Source organism: Trachypithecus francoisi, unplaced genomic scaffold (genome assembly GCF_009764315.1).
Source record: "Trachypithecus francoisi isolate TF-2019V2 unplaced genomic scaffold, Tfra_2.0 Lachesis_group1, whole genome shotgun sequence".
NCBI lineage: Eukaryota > Metazoa > Chordata > Mammalia > Primates > Cercopithecidae > Trachypithecus > Trachypithecus francoisi.
The window spans coordinates 13,837,436-13,851,112 of record NW_022681454.1 but is presented as its reverse complement, the minus strand read 5'-3'; the positions used below and the strand labels follow the sequence as shown (position 1 = coordinate 13,851,112).

The 13,677-nt window shown below is 41.7% G+C and overlaps 2 long non-coding RNA genes across 2 annotated transcripts; one reads left to right on the top strand and one right to left on the bottom strand.

Annotated features, from left to right (window-relative positions):
• The first annotated feature begins 1,095 nt into the window (after positions 1-1,095).
• On the top strand, positions 1,096-5,123 carry LOC117085160. The gene is made up of 3 exons (XR_004437828.1): positions 1,096-1,806; positions 2,054-2,129; positions 4,098-5,123. It is a non-coding gene; the product is annotated as an uncharacterized LOC117085160 (long non-coding RNA).
• Positions 5,124-5,534: 411 nt separating this feature from the next.
• LOC117085161 lies at positions 5,535-12,790 on the bottom strand. Its single transcript, XR_004437829.1, has 3 exons — positions 12,778-12,790; positions 6,482-6,484; positions 5,535-5,630 (listed from the first exon to the last, which is right to left on the bottom strand). It is a non-coding gene; the product is annotated as an uncharacterized LOC117085161 (long non-coding RNA).
• Positions 12,791-13,677: the final 887 nt, after the last annotated feature.

Sequence of the window (13,677 nt, the reverse complement as noted above, 5' to 3'; positions counted from 1 at the left end):
GGGATACAGGCTGGAGACGCTTTCACAGCTTTGTAATGATTTGATTCTTTCTGAACCCCTAGACTCCAAAGAGCGGTTATAGGACCAACGCCCCAAACAAGTGGGTGGATCAGAAACAGCCGGAATTGTGTTTGGCAAATCATAGTTTGTGGAGAAATCAACCACGTGTGGCCTGGGGAAGAGGATTGTGTTTGGGTTAAACAGATGCTCCTAGTTAAGGGTAAGAGTCGCGGGCCCAGATACAAGCCGACTTCGATTAGCAAAGGTATAGCCTTGCTCCAAAATATTGTTTGCTAAGATATTCTTCCTTTATTTTCAAAGAAACATCTCTCTGTTAAATAGGATTACTCTCTTGCATATACCTAAGCCAAAGCAAAACACATGCACTTTTCATTTTATTTTTCAGGTTGCGGGGACAGCAAGGTGGGGCTGTTAATTTCAGCACCAACCTCTACAGCTGTGTCTATTATTGGTGGGCTCTAGAATAACATCCGTTTCTATGTATTTATGGAAAGGCGTCCTTAACTAGGCCACATAAAAAGCGAGCGCATCTATAAATAAATTAAGGAGGCTGCAAGGCGCGGGCGGCTGCCCCTCTGCTGCGGCCTCGCAGGCCCTGCCGCGCAGCTGTCGTCTTTGTGCCCGGCTTTGCCCGCTCCATTGTGGACGCGATTACCCCGGCCTGGGGCGGCGCGTGCGGGGGCGGGGCGCACCTTCGCCGCTGAAGGCTGGGGATTGGCTCCAGGGGCTAGGCTGGGCTACTTCGCGACTCGGGCTGGCCTTGCTGGGCTGCGAGGTTCTGGCCTGTGACTTGGCGGGCGCAGGTGACCTGGCGACGGTCACTTCCTGGGAGCCAGCTGCAGCTACCCGGGCTCAGGGTGGGCTGGACTGACAGATGGTGACGTTGGGGGTGGGCGTAGGGTGGGGCAGGGGGAGGACAGTACAAAACAAGAATAAGAAAATGACTGGATAGACAAGATTAAACAGGTCAAAGCTGGGGTAGGGAGGATACGGATGAGGGAAACTTCTTTCAAAGCTTGAGAGCCCAATCCTTTCTTTCCACCTTAGGTTGGGTGCCCCTCCTGGGCTCCTCCCTCTGGGACAGGCGTGAAGGATCAGAGTTCTACTTGCAGGCAGAGATTTAAGATAATAAAGGCAGTACTTTTCACTAGAGAAATGGAGCAAAGAGCTTCTATTTGCTTGGCAATCATTTCTGGGTTTTGTAGGAATCTTGTCTCGAAAAGGATCTCCTTGTGGTCCCTGGACCTGCGCCAACAGTTTCTCCAGTTCAAAAAGCAGACTCAGGGCCCGCAGAGCCACCGAGTCAGAACCTTCTGTTTTCTAGGATCTCCTGGAGGTTCCTGGATATACTCCATTTGAAAAAGCTCTGGTCTACAGCACTGATTCTTAACCGTGGCCGAAGTTATGAGTTGAATTGTGTTCCTCAAAATGATGTTGAAGTCCTAATCCGCAGAACCTGTGCATGTGACCTTATTTGGAAATAGGGTCTTCACAAATGATCAAGTTAAGATAAAGCCATTAGAATGGATGGACCCAAATCCAACGTGACTGTGTTCATACAAAAAGGGGAAATTGAAGCACAGAGACAGATGTGAACACAGGGAGGATCTAAGGTGAAGATGAAGGCAGAGATCAGGGTAATGCATCTTCAAGACAAGGAAAGCCAAAGTCTGATGGGAACCACCAGGTGCTAGGAATGAGGCGTGGAACAGATTTTCCCTCATGGCCTTCAGAAGGAACCAACCCTATCTGCACTTTGGTCTCCCACTTCTAACTTCCAGAACTGTAAGACAACATATTTCTGTTGTTTAAACCACCTTGTTTGTGATACTTTGTTACAACAGCACTAGCAAACCAATACACCTGGGTACTCCTAAGAATAACCCAGGTTTCTGAGCTCCCATCGGAAATGTTTTCAATCAGAATACCTAGGAGTGGGGCCAATGGAACGGCATTTTCTAAATATCCCTTGGGTGATTCTAAGATAGTTGGGAGTTTGGGAACCAGTGAGCCTTTCTCCCTTCCTTTGCAGTGTGGTGGAGAAGGAAGAGAGTTAGAGCTGAGGCCGACGATGTAAGATCTGCTCTTACTTCTTGCTGCGTGACTGGGTAAGTCATAGCTTCTCTGAGCTTTACAGTGTTCTCCCTAAATCCAGATGCTTGCCTTCACCAGCTACCTGGGAAGCTTCTAATGATGAGGACTCATCACCTGATGGGGCATCCCAGTCTATAATGGAAAGTTTGAACTGCTTAGAGAAATCTTTAAATACAGTCAAAACCCGCTGTGATTATCTCCATGATAAAGATGAGGAAACTGATGCCCTGACAGATTAAGTAACTTGCCCAAGGCCATACAGTCAGTATGGGGCCAACTGTGGATTGAATGCAGGCAGCTGTCAGAATCTATCCTCCTGGCCACTTGTAATACCCAGACTGACAAAAGTTTACAAAGGGCTATCACACTGGTGACTCAAACAAGACTCCTGCCAGCCCTGGGAGACAGACCCAGCGTCCATTTCTGACCCTCAAACCTGAATTGTGTGGGTGGTGGTATGAGGCTGGAGGAGGCATCCTGTGAACCATCTAGGCCTCCTGGGCATGGAATTTGCCATGTGTGCAATCTAGAACCTGAATGAGTTGGATGGGGATGCCAGGGTATGAATTTGATTCTTGTGTCAGGGCCTGCACCTGACCCCAACTCCCTCAGTAACCTGGGGCAGTTTGTCTTGCTCTGTGGTCCTCAGTGTTCACACCTGTGAGATGGGGCTAATAGAATCCACCTTTCCTACCTTGTAGCAGTCTTGAGGGGCTCCAGTGAGATCACAGACAGGAATATGCCTTGTGAGTCACAAATATCATTACTACAGCTTCGCCTGAGAAGAGAACTTAGCTATTTCCATGAAAAGACCTCTCCTCACTAGGGCAGCTATAGCAATTGCTCCTCCTCACCAACCGTTTTATTTCTGCTCATTTTCTACCAAGCCATTTCCTTCCAAGCTTGGGCAGAAGTGGGGTTTGGAGAACGGAATTAGTCAGGGGTGAGGTCTTGTAGGAAGCAGTAAGTTCAGTAATACAGTGCCCCAGGACACACCCCTTGATCTCCCAAATCAAAGACAGTGTGCCCCGCTCCCTTCCAGTAGATTATACCTGAGCTGCATTTTTGTTTTCTTTATGTTTTTATTTTAAGTTCCAGGATACATGTGCAGGACATACAGATTTGTTACATAGGTAAGCATGTGCTATGGTGACTTGCTGCACATGTCAACCCATCACCAAGGTATTAAGCCCCACATGCATTAACTATTTATTCTGATGCTCTTCCTCCCCCCATGCCGCCCCCGCGCCCCAGTGTGTGTTGCTCCCCTCTCTGTGTCCATGTGTTCTCATTGTTCAGCTCCCACTTATAAGTGAGAACATGTGGTATTTGGTTTTCTGTTCCTGCATTAGTTTGTTGAGGATAATGGCTTCCAGCTTCATCCATGTCCCTGTAAAGGACATGATATCATTCCTTTTTGTGGATGCATAGTATTCCATGGTGTATATGTACCACATTTTTTAAAATTATTATACTTTAAGTTCTAGGGTACATATGCGCAATGTGCAGGTTTTGTTACATATGTATACATGTGCCGTGTTGGTGTGCCTCACCCATTAACTCATCATTTACATTAGGTATTTGAAATACCTGACCTGCATTTTATAAGGGTGTGTCTGTCTGTTCCTTCTTTCCCTTAGAAATCTAAATGCCCCTTCATCTCCTCCCCACCTCCATACACCTCCACTAATGGGCAGGGCCTGGTTCACCCATCACAGTCTAAAATTCCCAATAGTATTATGATTCCCACCCCCTATTTTCTCATTGATGTTTTTTATTCATTCATTCCTCCAATATTCCCTTGGTGTTAACTCTGTTCCAGATGCTGTGTGGGTACTAGGAATATCAAGTGGATTAAGATGAGCTCCTTGCTCCAGAAACTCACAAGCAATCTAATGTTAAAGCTGCACATAACTCATATTGGCTCTCAAGGTTGTCTCTGCTTACAGGCCTCACAATAAACCTTCTCCTTTCCCTTGCAGTGTGGTGGAGAAGAAAGAGAGTTGGAGCTGAGGCAGATGATGTAAGATCTGCTCTTACTTCTTGCTGTGTGACCTTGGGTAAGTCATAGCCTCTCTGAGCCTACATATTTATCTGCAAATTTAGATCAGCAATAAAGATATAAGATTCAGTGAGAGTTAACTATGAGCCAGCCGCTATTCTAAGTGCTTTACTTATGTCAACAGTTAACAACTTTAGGAGATAAATGTTAATGTCTTTATTTTACACATGAAGCAACTGAGACATAGAGAAGTTAATTAATTTATCAGGATCACAAAACTAATTGCTTGCAGAACCAAGAGTCAAGCCTAGGCTATCTGACTCCAGAACCTAGGTCCCTAACCCTTTGTATTAACCTGCTTCCATAAGCTGCCCATTATTCCAGTTTACCTTAGGGGGTCTGTGAACAGGCATAACTACTCTAATGAATACATGAAGAAGGGGGAGGAGGTAGAGGAGGAGGACGAGCCAGGAAAAGAAGGAGAAACAATTCCTTCTTTGGCAAAGAAGTCTTACATTTCTTTACCAAAGGGTCTTAACATTTTCTCAAAAAAATTTTTTTTCTTATTTTATTGCACATACACAACAAGTCTTCTATAATAGGGAAAAATAAGAGGGAGATGTAGAGGAAATAAAAAGGATGAAGTTTTTCCCATTTTAGGAAGTTTCGGTAAAAAAACATTGAGTGTGCAGGTTGTGTACCAGACATGGTGCTGGATACTCTTGTATGAATAATCTATTATCTATCGATTGATTGAGGGATGATATAATCCTACACACTACAGAGGTATTCATATCCCAATTTTACAGATGAGGACATGGAAGCTTAGAGAGGTGACATGCCTTATTCAGGGACGGTTAGTGGCAGAGCCTGGATTTTACTCAAGAAAATTCTGATTGCCAAGCCAATGTTCTTATATCTCTCTTAGCTCTTGAACAGACAGGAATTAGCAAATCTCCTGTGTAGCTGAAGTTCAGTCTTCTCTCTCCTTCCTTCCTTCATTTATTAATAATCTTCAGAGCAATTTCTATGTACTATGAATCCATGGATAATTCAACAAAAGCAATTCCACAATCCCAGCTTTTAGAGAGATGTGTTTGTGTATATATATAACGTTGTTTATATAAATATATTTATATATATATATATGTGTATATATATTTTTTCTTGTATGAAGGCTTGATAATTCCTATATGGGATAAGCTATTGATCTGAAGGAGCCAAAGAAGGCTCTGGTCTTGGATTGAATACTAAATTTTATGTGATGCTACCAAGCCATATCTTTTTTTTTTAAATATACTTTATTTTGTTAGAGGCGTTTTAGTTTCACAGCAAATTTGAGAGGAAGGTACAGATATTTCCCGTATCTCTCCTACCCCCACAAAACCACAGCTTCCTCAATTATTAGCATCCCTCACCAGAGTGATACATTTGCTACAACTGATGCACCTACATTGATGTATCATAATCAACTAAAGTCCATAGTTTACATTAGGGTTTGTTCATATTTTGGCTTTTTAAATCAATAGTTTGTGGGGAACAGGAGGTGTTCGGTGACATGGATAAGTTATTTAGGTGTGATTTCTGAGATTTTGGTGCACCCATCACCCGAGCAGCGTACACTGCACCCCATGTGTAGTCTTTTATTCCTCAACCTCCTCCTACCCTTCCCCGCAAGTCCCCAGAATTCATTATATTATTCTTGTGCCTTTGCATCCTCATAGCTTAGGGAGCCATAGTTTTTAATTATTATATAATTTTATCTTCTGTAACATACAAGATTTACCCGAGGAATCCCTACTTCAAATAAGAACTCTGGTGCCCGAAGTAGAGGCTTATTCTATCTCTCTCCGCCTCACTTCTGGTTTGTTAGAATCTGGATTTGAGTGCTGCTTCCTGTGCCAAGCCGACTTGATTTGTACGACCCAAAGGTCAGGGCAGCAAAGCCAGGGGAGCTGTTTATTTCTAACTTCAAGAACTCATGGGACTAGGTACATTAAAAACAGGGTTATTCCCAGTTCTCTTTGTTGCTTAAACAGATTGGCTTTTCAGTAGTATGTTCTGTGCTAGTAGTTCTAAGCTATCACAGGTAACAAAATCATAATTAAAATGATGTGTGTGAAGTTAATGTTGGTGAGAAAACGCATGTAAAGCTGTACAGTGCAAGAATGGCCAAAATCAAAGGCATTTTTTTTCCCTTTTGCAAGGGAGGCATGTATACATTCAACTAAACTCAAATAGACATGCTCATAGAAAACCTAAAGCCCAAGATATGTACACTTCCTTAAAAAGGAGGAGATTAAAGGAAAATGGTACCTATTTAATCCCTATATTGTGCCAGGCAGTTAGACTCTTTCACTGGACTATCTCCTTTAATCCTCCCAACAACTCTGAAATGAATGTATTATTATAAAGTAGGCATGGAATTATTTGAGGTGATGCAAATAAGATACCAAGTCGAGTGCCTGGAACATAGTAATTGTTCAAGAATGTGTTGCTTAATGTCCACAGAGATTCAACAACTTGCCTATGGTCACACATCTAAGGAGAGGCAGAACAGGGATCCCATGCAGACAGATTTGGTCCCAAGATCACTCATACACTCATGGTGCTACCATGGCACATTTTTTGCAGGAAAGACAAAAGACAACCTTTGATTTATTATTATTTTTTAGATGACCTGAAATTTGAATTCCCCAGGGCCAGTCTTGTCTCTGGCCTTTTTTGTTAGTTTTTCCCTGATTCTCTAGTTATCCACTCTAATTAATAAGAGACCACCATATCGTCCCCTTTTTAGCCCCTTTCCCAGCTCAAAGTCTGAAAGGAAACGTGAGAACTCAGAAGACACTGGAAGACATCACTATTACGGACCTTTCTCAAGTCCCATACTAGTGAGTCCTTCTCTCCATTGTGACTCACACCCCATCACCCTTCCTCCTCCCAGGACAAACAGGGTTATGAGTCACTGTGGCTTCTGACAGCCTTAAAGAACCATGAACTCGAGCCCAACCCTTGAAGGTCAAGGAGTACTATCATTCTTTAAGCCACACTATTCTGCACATGCTTTTTCCTTTAGCCAAGGGGAACTCCATGCCTCTGTGGGTTTTTCCCTTTAGACTAATATATTTCTTCTTGGTTCCACCCTGAGAGGACTGTCAGTCAAGGGGGGCATTTTTGGGTTTGAGGTAAGCTTACAAAAGCTGCAGGGCAGAGGCCTTAGGTGAATTCTGGGGATTTACAAAAGAATCAGAGACTGGGGAAGCCAAGTCTTCTGTGAAGTGAAGCTTATCAGGAATAATTCTAGCAAAAGCAGGGACCCCTCAGTGCTGTGTCATTATGGGCCTCTGGGCCTGTGGCTTCATGGATGGGAGATAATTAGCAGACAGCTCATCCTGGAGGAAAGCAGAGAATGAGCCTTGGAACTAGTTCCCTTGCCTCCAGTTTGGCTTCCCTCCAGCTTGCCCCATTATCATGTCATGCTCACGCTAAAGATCTTTAATGCTTCCCTTTCATCTCTATTTAACAAGGGGAAGAATATTTTTATAGCTTAAATGGAAAGGAAACAAGAAACACACCTCTTCTACTATGCGTCCCTGCTTTACCTGAACAACTGCTCCTGGTTCTCCAAGGCTCAGCTCCGCTGTTGCCTCTTCTGATTTGCCAAGTGGGGCTAGGTGCCTGCTCTGTGCATTTGCTACACACTTTGAACTCCTTCTAGCCTAGCCCTAATGTACTGTACTTTGGTTTTGCATTTAGTCGTCTAGCTTCCCAACCATGCCATGAGCTCCTCAATGGACAGGGCCTTGTTAGCTCTAGCGGCATAGTAGGCATCAAAATGGTGGGCGCTGTAGCAAGGTGGTTGAGAAACTTATCTGTGTCTCATTCGATGCCACAGAGTTACTGGAAATGAAGGAAAGGCGTTCCTTCCTCTTCTAGCAAAGTTAACAAGTCTATGTTACGGAGATCTGAATTTTCTGTACTCTTCATGAAAGTAGTAGCCTTTTTGAGTTTCGAAGATGGAAAAATAAAAGAAATAGGCAAGCCTCTCCCAAACTCAGTTCTAATCCCACAACATTTTTCTTTCTTGCTTGAAGGTACAGACCCATTGAGGTATAGTCTAAAGTAGAGAGGGAGTTCTTCAAGATTTGAAGACAGTGGAGGCATAATCAGTGAGTTGGTTGGATCTTCAGGGACTGGGTCAAGGGCATGGTTGTGGGAGTGTTCAGTGAGTGGCTCCAGCTGGAAGATGGGTTCCTAGAAGGAGGTGCCTTCATGGGGGCCTGGGAGGGCTGAGTACTGAGTGTGGTGGCCTCAGGAACCCTGTGGCTGAGCTGGTACAGAGGAAGGGGAGCTACTAGCATAACCACTCATTTTTTGGTGGTCTATGACAACTGAGCAAGGACTTACATGTAGCAGTAGCACTAGGGATGGAAAATGAATGCTGAGGCTGTTGTGTCCTTACTGTACCACTCTCTGTTTACCATTTTCCTGAGCTGGTAAATTCTAGCATACTTACATGACCCAAATGAAAGAGACAGATTCCAAAATGAAAGGGAAAAAAAAAGGACTAAAGCTTTCTTGGAGTGCTTTTGCATGGCAAAGAAGCCTTGTGAACAAAGAAAGCAGATCACTAGCCTACGAAATAAGTCAGCTGGAATGAGAAAGGTTTCAATCCAGTAAGCATATGCCATTGGCCCTCTGTATCTGTCGGTTCTGCATTTGTGGATTCAACCAACCGTGAATCAAAAACATTTGAAAAAATAAAGTATGGTTGTATCTGTACAAACATTTTTTTCCTTGACATTATTTCCTAAACAATGCAACAGAATAACTATTTACATAGAATTTACATTGTATTAAGTAATATAAGCAAGCTAGTAACTATATAGGAGAATGCATAAGTTATGTGCAAATACGATGCCACTTTGTATAAGGAACTTCAGCATCTGTGAATTTTGATATCCAGTGGGGATCCTGGAACCAATCCCCCGCAGTTACGGAGGGGTGACTGTATAGGCTACACTGGCTCTAGGGTAGGAGCTGGGTATCATGATGGACAAGTCATAGACCCCTCTTGGTGCTGCTCCTTTGCAGCCTATCGTGTAGACCAGACGGCTACATTATCAGGACTGCAGTATAATTTTTGATACATTCAGGCAGAGGGAAACACTCAGGAGGAGAACTTAACCTGGATTGAGAGAGGAAGAGAGGGATTCCTGGAGTAGATGGCATTTGGACTAATCTTTGAAGGTTAATATAAACTAAGTTTATGATAGAACAAACAAACAAACAAAAAACAGGGTATTTCAAACACCAGGAAGTTAATCAGAGATAGATAGAAAGATATATGAGCTATCCTGGGGAGTGGGGGAACTGACAGGTAATTGGATACTACTGGAAAGTGAAATGTGTGACCTTAATAGTGAGATAAATGATTAGAGAGTTTGATAGGGCCAGAGCCAGATAACTCTGGACTTGATCTCAAAGATGATAGGCAGGGATTAGAAGGTTTTAAGCAGGTCAAATTTCTTCTTTAAAAAGATATATTAATTAAGGCAAAGGTAGGTGTTCCAACAGAGAAATTCTGAAACCTCAGTGATTAAATGCCATGCAAGATTATTTTTCAGTGACATGTATTTCAATTGGTAAGAGCAAGGGGTCTGTTCAAGGAAGGTATTCAGAGTTGCAGGTGGACGTAGGCTCTGCTATTTTCTAGACATGACTTCTAAACTCTGGCCATTGACCTCAAGCCAGCAGATGAGGCAAGGAAGCTGAGAAGGCTTGTGCAGAAAGTGTTTAAGGATTAGGACAGGGAATGAATACATCACTTGCATCTATATTCCACTGTCCAGAGCTCAGTCAACACAGTCACACTGCCGCCGCTAACAGCAAGGGAGCCTGGGAAATGTAGCTGTGCAGGAAGAAATATCTACCCTTCATAGTTCTTAGTTGGGACAGACCTCTGTAACAAAAAAATAAATTAACAAGAGAAAACCAGGAGTTTATTAACATGTATATACTTCAAGTATACATTGGAGATATGCAAGGATAAGTAAATAAATCTCACAGAAGTGGCTTTGAATTCAGGTTTAAATACCATGTCTGTTGAAATGAAAAAAGGTTGTAGGGAAGGCTGGTTATGGAGAAATACCCAGGAAAATCCCAGTAAACAAGGGTAAGGTTTATTATGCAGATTAAGTCAGTACCTTCTCCATTGATAAGAGTCTTTAGAGATGTAATCATCCTTTTCTTCCTGGTACAAAGAAAGAGACACCCTTCTATGATTTGAATGTGTCTCCCAAAGTATATGGGTTGAAAACTTAATTCCCAATGCAACACTGTTGAGAGGTAGCACCTTTAAGATGTTTTTAGGCCATGAGGATGAGTTTAGCCCCCTCTCTTGTTCCCTTGCCTATGATCATGATGCCCTCTGCCATGCGATGATGCAACAACAAGACTTCCTAGACTTCAGAACCGTGAGCCAAATAAATTTCTGTCCATTTTAAATACCTAATCTGTGGTATGCTGTTATAGAAGCATAAAACAGACTAAGATTCTTGCATGTGGGTTTTTTTTTTTATAGATGCAAATTTTCTTTTCAAAAGGGTAACTTCTACTCTGTTTTCAGAGATTCTCTTGTGTCTGCAGGGTCTCAAAATAATTGACTCAAGATAATACTATGCCAAAGAGGCATATTTTGAGGTGGCATGTTTTGGTCTCCTGCCTAGCCAAGATGTTGCTCTGGAGGAAAGAAAAACCAGTTTGGTGAATGGCTAGTTCATCTCTGCTCAAAAGTAGTACTTTGCCTCAGTAAAAAATAAATTGAAAAGACAGAAGACAAAAGCAGCAGACAATAGCAGCAGTCCATGCTAGAGGTGATGGTAGCCTAAAAGTGGTGGGAAGAGAGGTTAGAGAAATAATATAAGAATGCATACAGAGACAGAATTGGCAGCCTTGAAGTATGGATGGGTGAGGAAGTATGATGGGAAGGAGAGCGATGACCCTGAGGTTTCTGGCTTGGTGGATGATGCATCCAAGAGAGATCATAAATTATAGGAGTAGGAACAAATTTGGGAGGAGTAGAAATTGGCAGAGATGATAAATGTGGTTTGGGGCATGTTGAGTTTATACTGTTCATGGGACAAGTGACCATATGAGTGACAGGCTGGGTTCAGAGATAAGACCAGATTAGGGAGAGGGCTGAGTAAGGAATTAACATTTAAAAAGCCAAATAAATATTTCTTCTTTCCTTAAGGAGGAAAAGGGATCTCCTTCCTTAAGGAGGAAAAAGAGATCTCAAAAAGGGAGAAGGAAAGATAACTCTCCATAGGATACAAACCATAGACATATTTTGAAAACTTTTTAATGTTTTTCTCCTGTAGAGTATCTTGGCTGCATAGTACATGCATTATACTTACCAAATGCCAGGAACCACACTTGGTGCTGGGAGAGCACCTCTCTACTCTGAAGGAACTCGAAGTTTAGTGGGGAAAATGCTTAGGTATATCATGAATGGAGCTCATAGTCAGCAAGATTTCCTGTTCAAGATGGATTGTGGATCACCAGGAGAGACATTTCCTTCTACATGCCTGGAATTCCACCATTGCAAGTTCACTGTTTTTGGCTACACTCTTTACCTTTTATTTTGGGAAGTAACACATTGTAAGAAAAAGAAGATAGTCCTTAGAGATAAGCAGTGGAAGATGACATCTAGTAGGCAACAGACCTTGAGCTGATAACTTAAATTCCTTGAGTTTCATTTCATTATTTATTATATGAGAAAAACTAACTCTGCACAACTCAGCACAACCAACTCTGATTGTGCTGAGGGTAATTGGCAACCATGAATGAGAAATTATTGATGTTAAATATAAAGTGCTCCTTAACAAGATTAATGATAATATAAAGATGATGATAGCAGCTAACAAATAGTATCTTCCTGTGTGCCAGGATTACTCTAAATGCTTTATTAATATTATCTCCATTACTCCTTATAACAACCCTACAAGATAGAATTATTATTACCTATTCCCTTTTAACTGGTAAGAACACTGAGGCACAAGAGGCCTCAGATTTGAAGAGTAATGAATTATTTCGAATTATCATTATTTCGTTCAGGACTGCACAGATGCCAAGTGGTTCATGCATTCATTCAGTTATTCAGTGTTCTTTTACTGAACTAACTCTGTGCCAGACCATGGGCTAGGCTCAAAGCTCCCTTCTTTCCTAGTTCTAGAAACTCCTGGTTGGTTCTGAAAAGGGCTGAGTGATAAGTGATAGCCAGGCAAAAGTCGTAAAGAACTTCCTTTTACATTTCATTCATTCTAAAATATGCATAGTTTTGTGTCTACCTGACATTGACTTTCTTTCTCCTGGGGAGTTACTCCTCAACCATAGTGTACAATGCTTATAGAATTGGTCTGTGACCCAACTCTGGTGCTCAGGCATTCTCTCTGTACAATTTGTTTTGAATGGAGTGACACATGGCTGAAACAGCTTCAGACACCAGCACCCTGAAGAGACTCGATTGCTAGAACCTAGAGCCCTCGAGTTGCCCAACTTCCTTCTTTCATAGCCACGTGCTTTCCTATGTCCTTTATATATACACACACATTTATTTTTATTTTTAATTTTGTCATTTTAAATATAAGATACAATACTATATATTATATATAATTATATCTTATATAAATATATTTACGTAATATAAATTATTATTGCCTGATTGGCCAATTTTTTACGTTATTTGCAACCAAATAAACTAGCATGCGTCACTTTCTGGTACCTTTCTACCTTGGATTTTCGACCTATAAAATGGGGATAGTAAAACTTGTTACTTACCCTCAGGCAGCTGTGCAGATTAAAGGTGTATGTCAGTAAAATGTTTTCAGATGCTGGCATGAAAGTTGTTGAAGTACAAAGTCTTCTCTTCAATTTTAGCAATACTTTCAAAGGACTTTCTTTATATACCATAAAGCAGCTTTTATCTTGGGAGGGTGTGCTCCTCACATTACTGTCTCTGTAAACAGTTCAAGGGTTGCTCTGTGCATGATCCTTTTTCCAAAGCTGCCATTCAAGATGAAAGCTCAGCTCTATTTAGCCTGAGAAGTTGATGTGTGACACACAGAGGGCTTGTGCTTATTATTGCCATGTATATTACTTAATGATAAGGAAGTTTGTTCAAATCCTTGGATAATCAATTTGTTAGCTTTTTAGGGTAATACATTCTTAAAATAAAATGTAAAAACTCTACCAATTTTGGAGCAGAAAGTGTAGCATCTTATTAGAGTGCTCAACAATTATGGAAGTAGGCACCATAGTAAAAATTATAACACCTTACAGATTATAAGGAGTTTTATGATTTTTTAAAACACATACTTTGGACTAGTCTAGATACTAGAGTATGTGGCAGATACCAACTATCTCTAAGACTCCTGAGTTACTATTGCTCAATAAACTGTATAATATGCAAACATGATGACGGTAATGCATGCTCATCAAAGAAAATTTGGAAATGCAGAAATGTAGAGAGATAAAAATATATCAATATTTTAATAAGC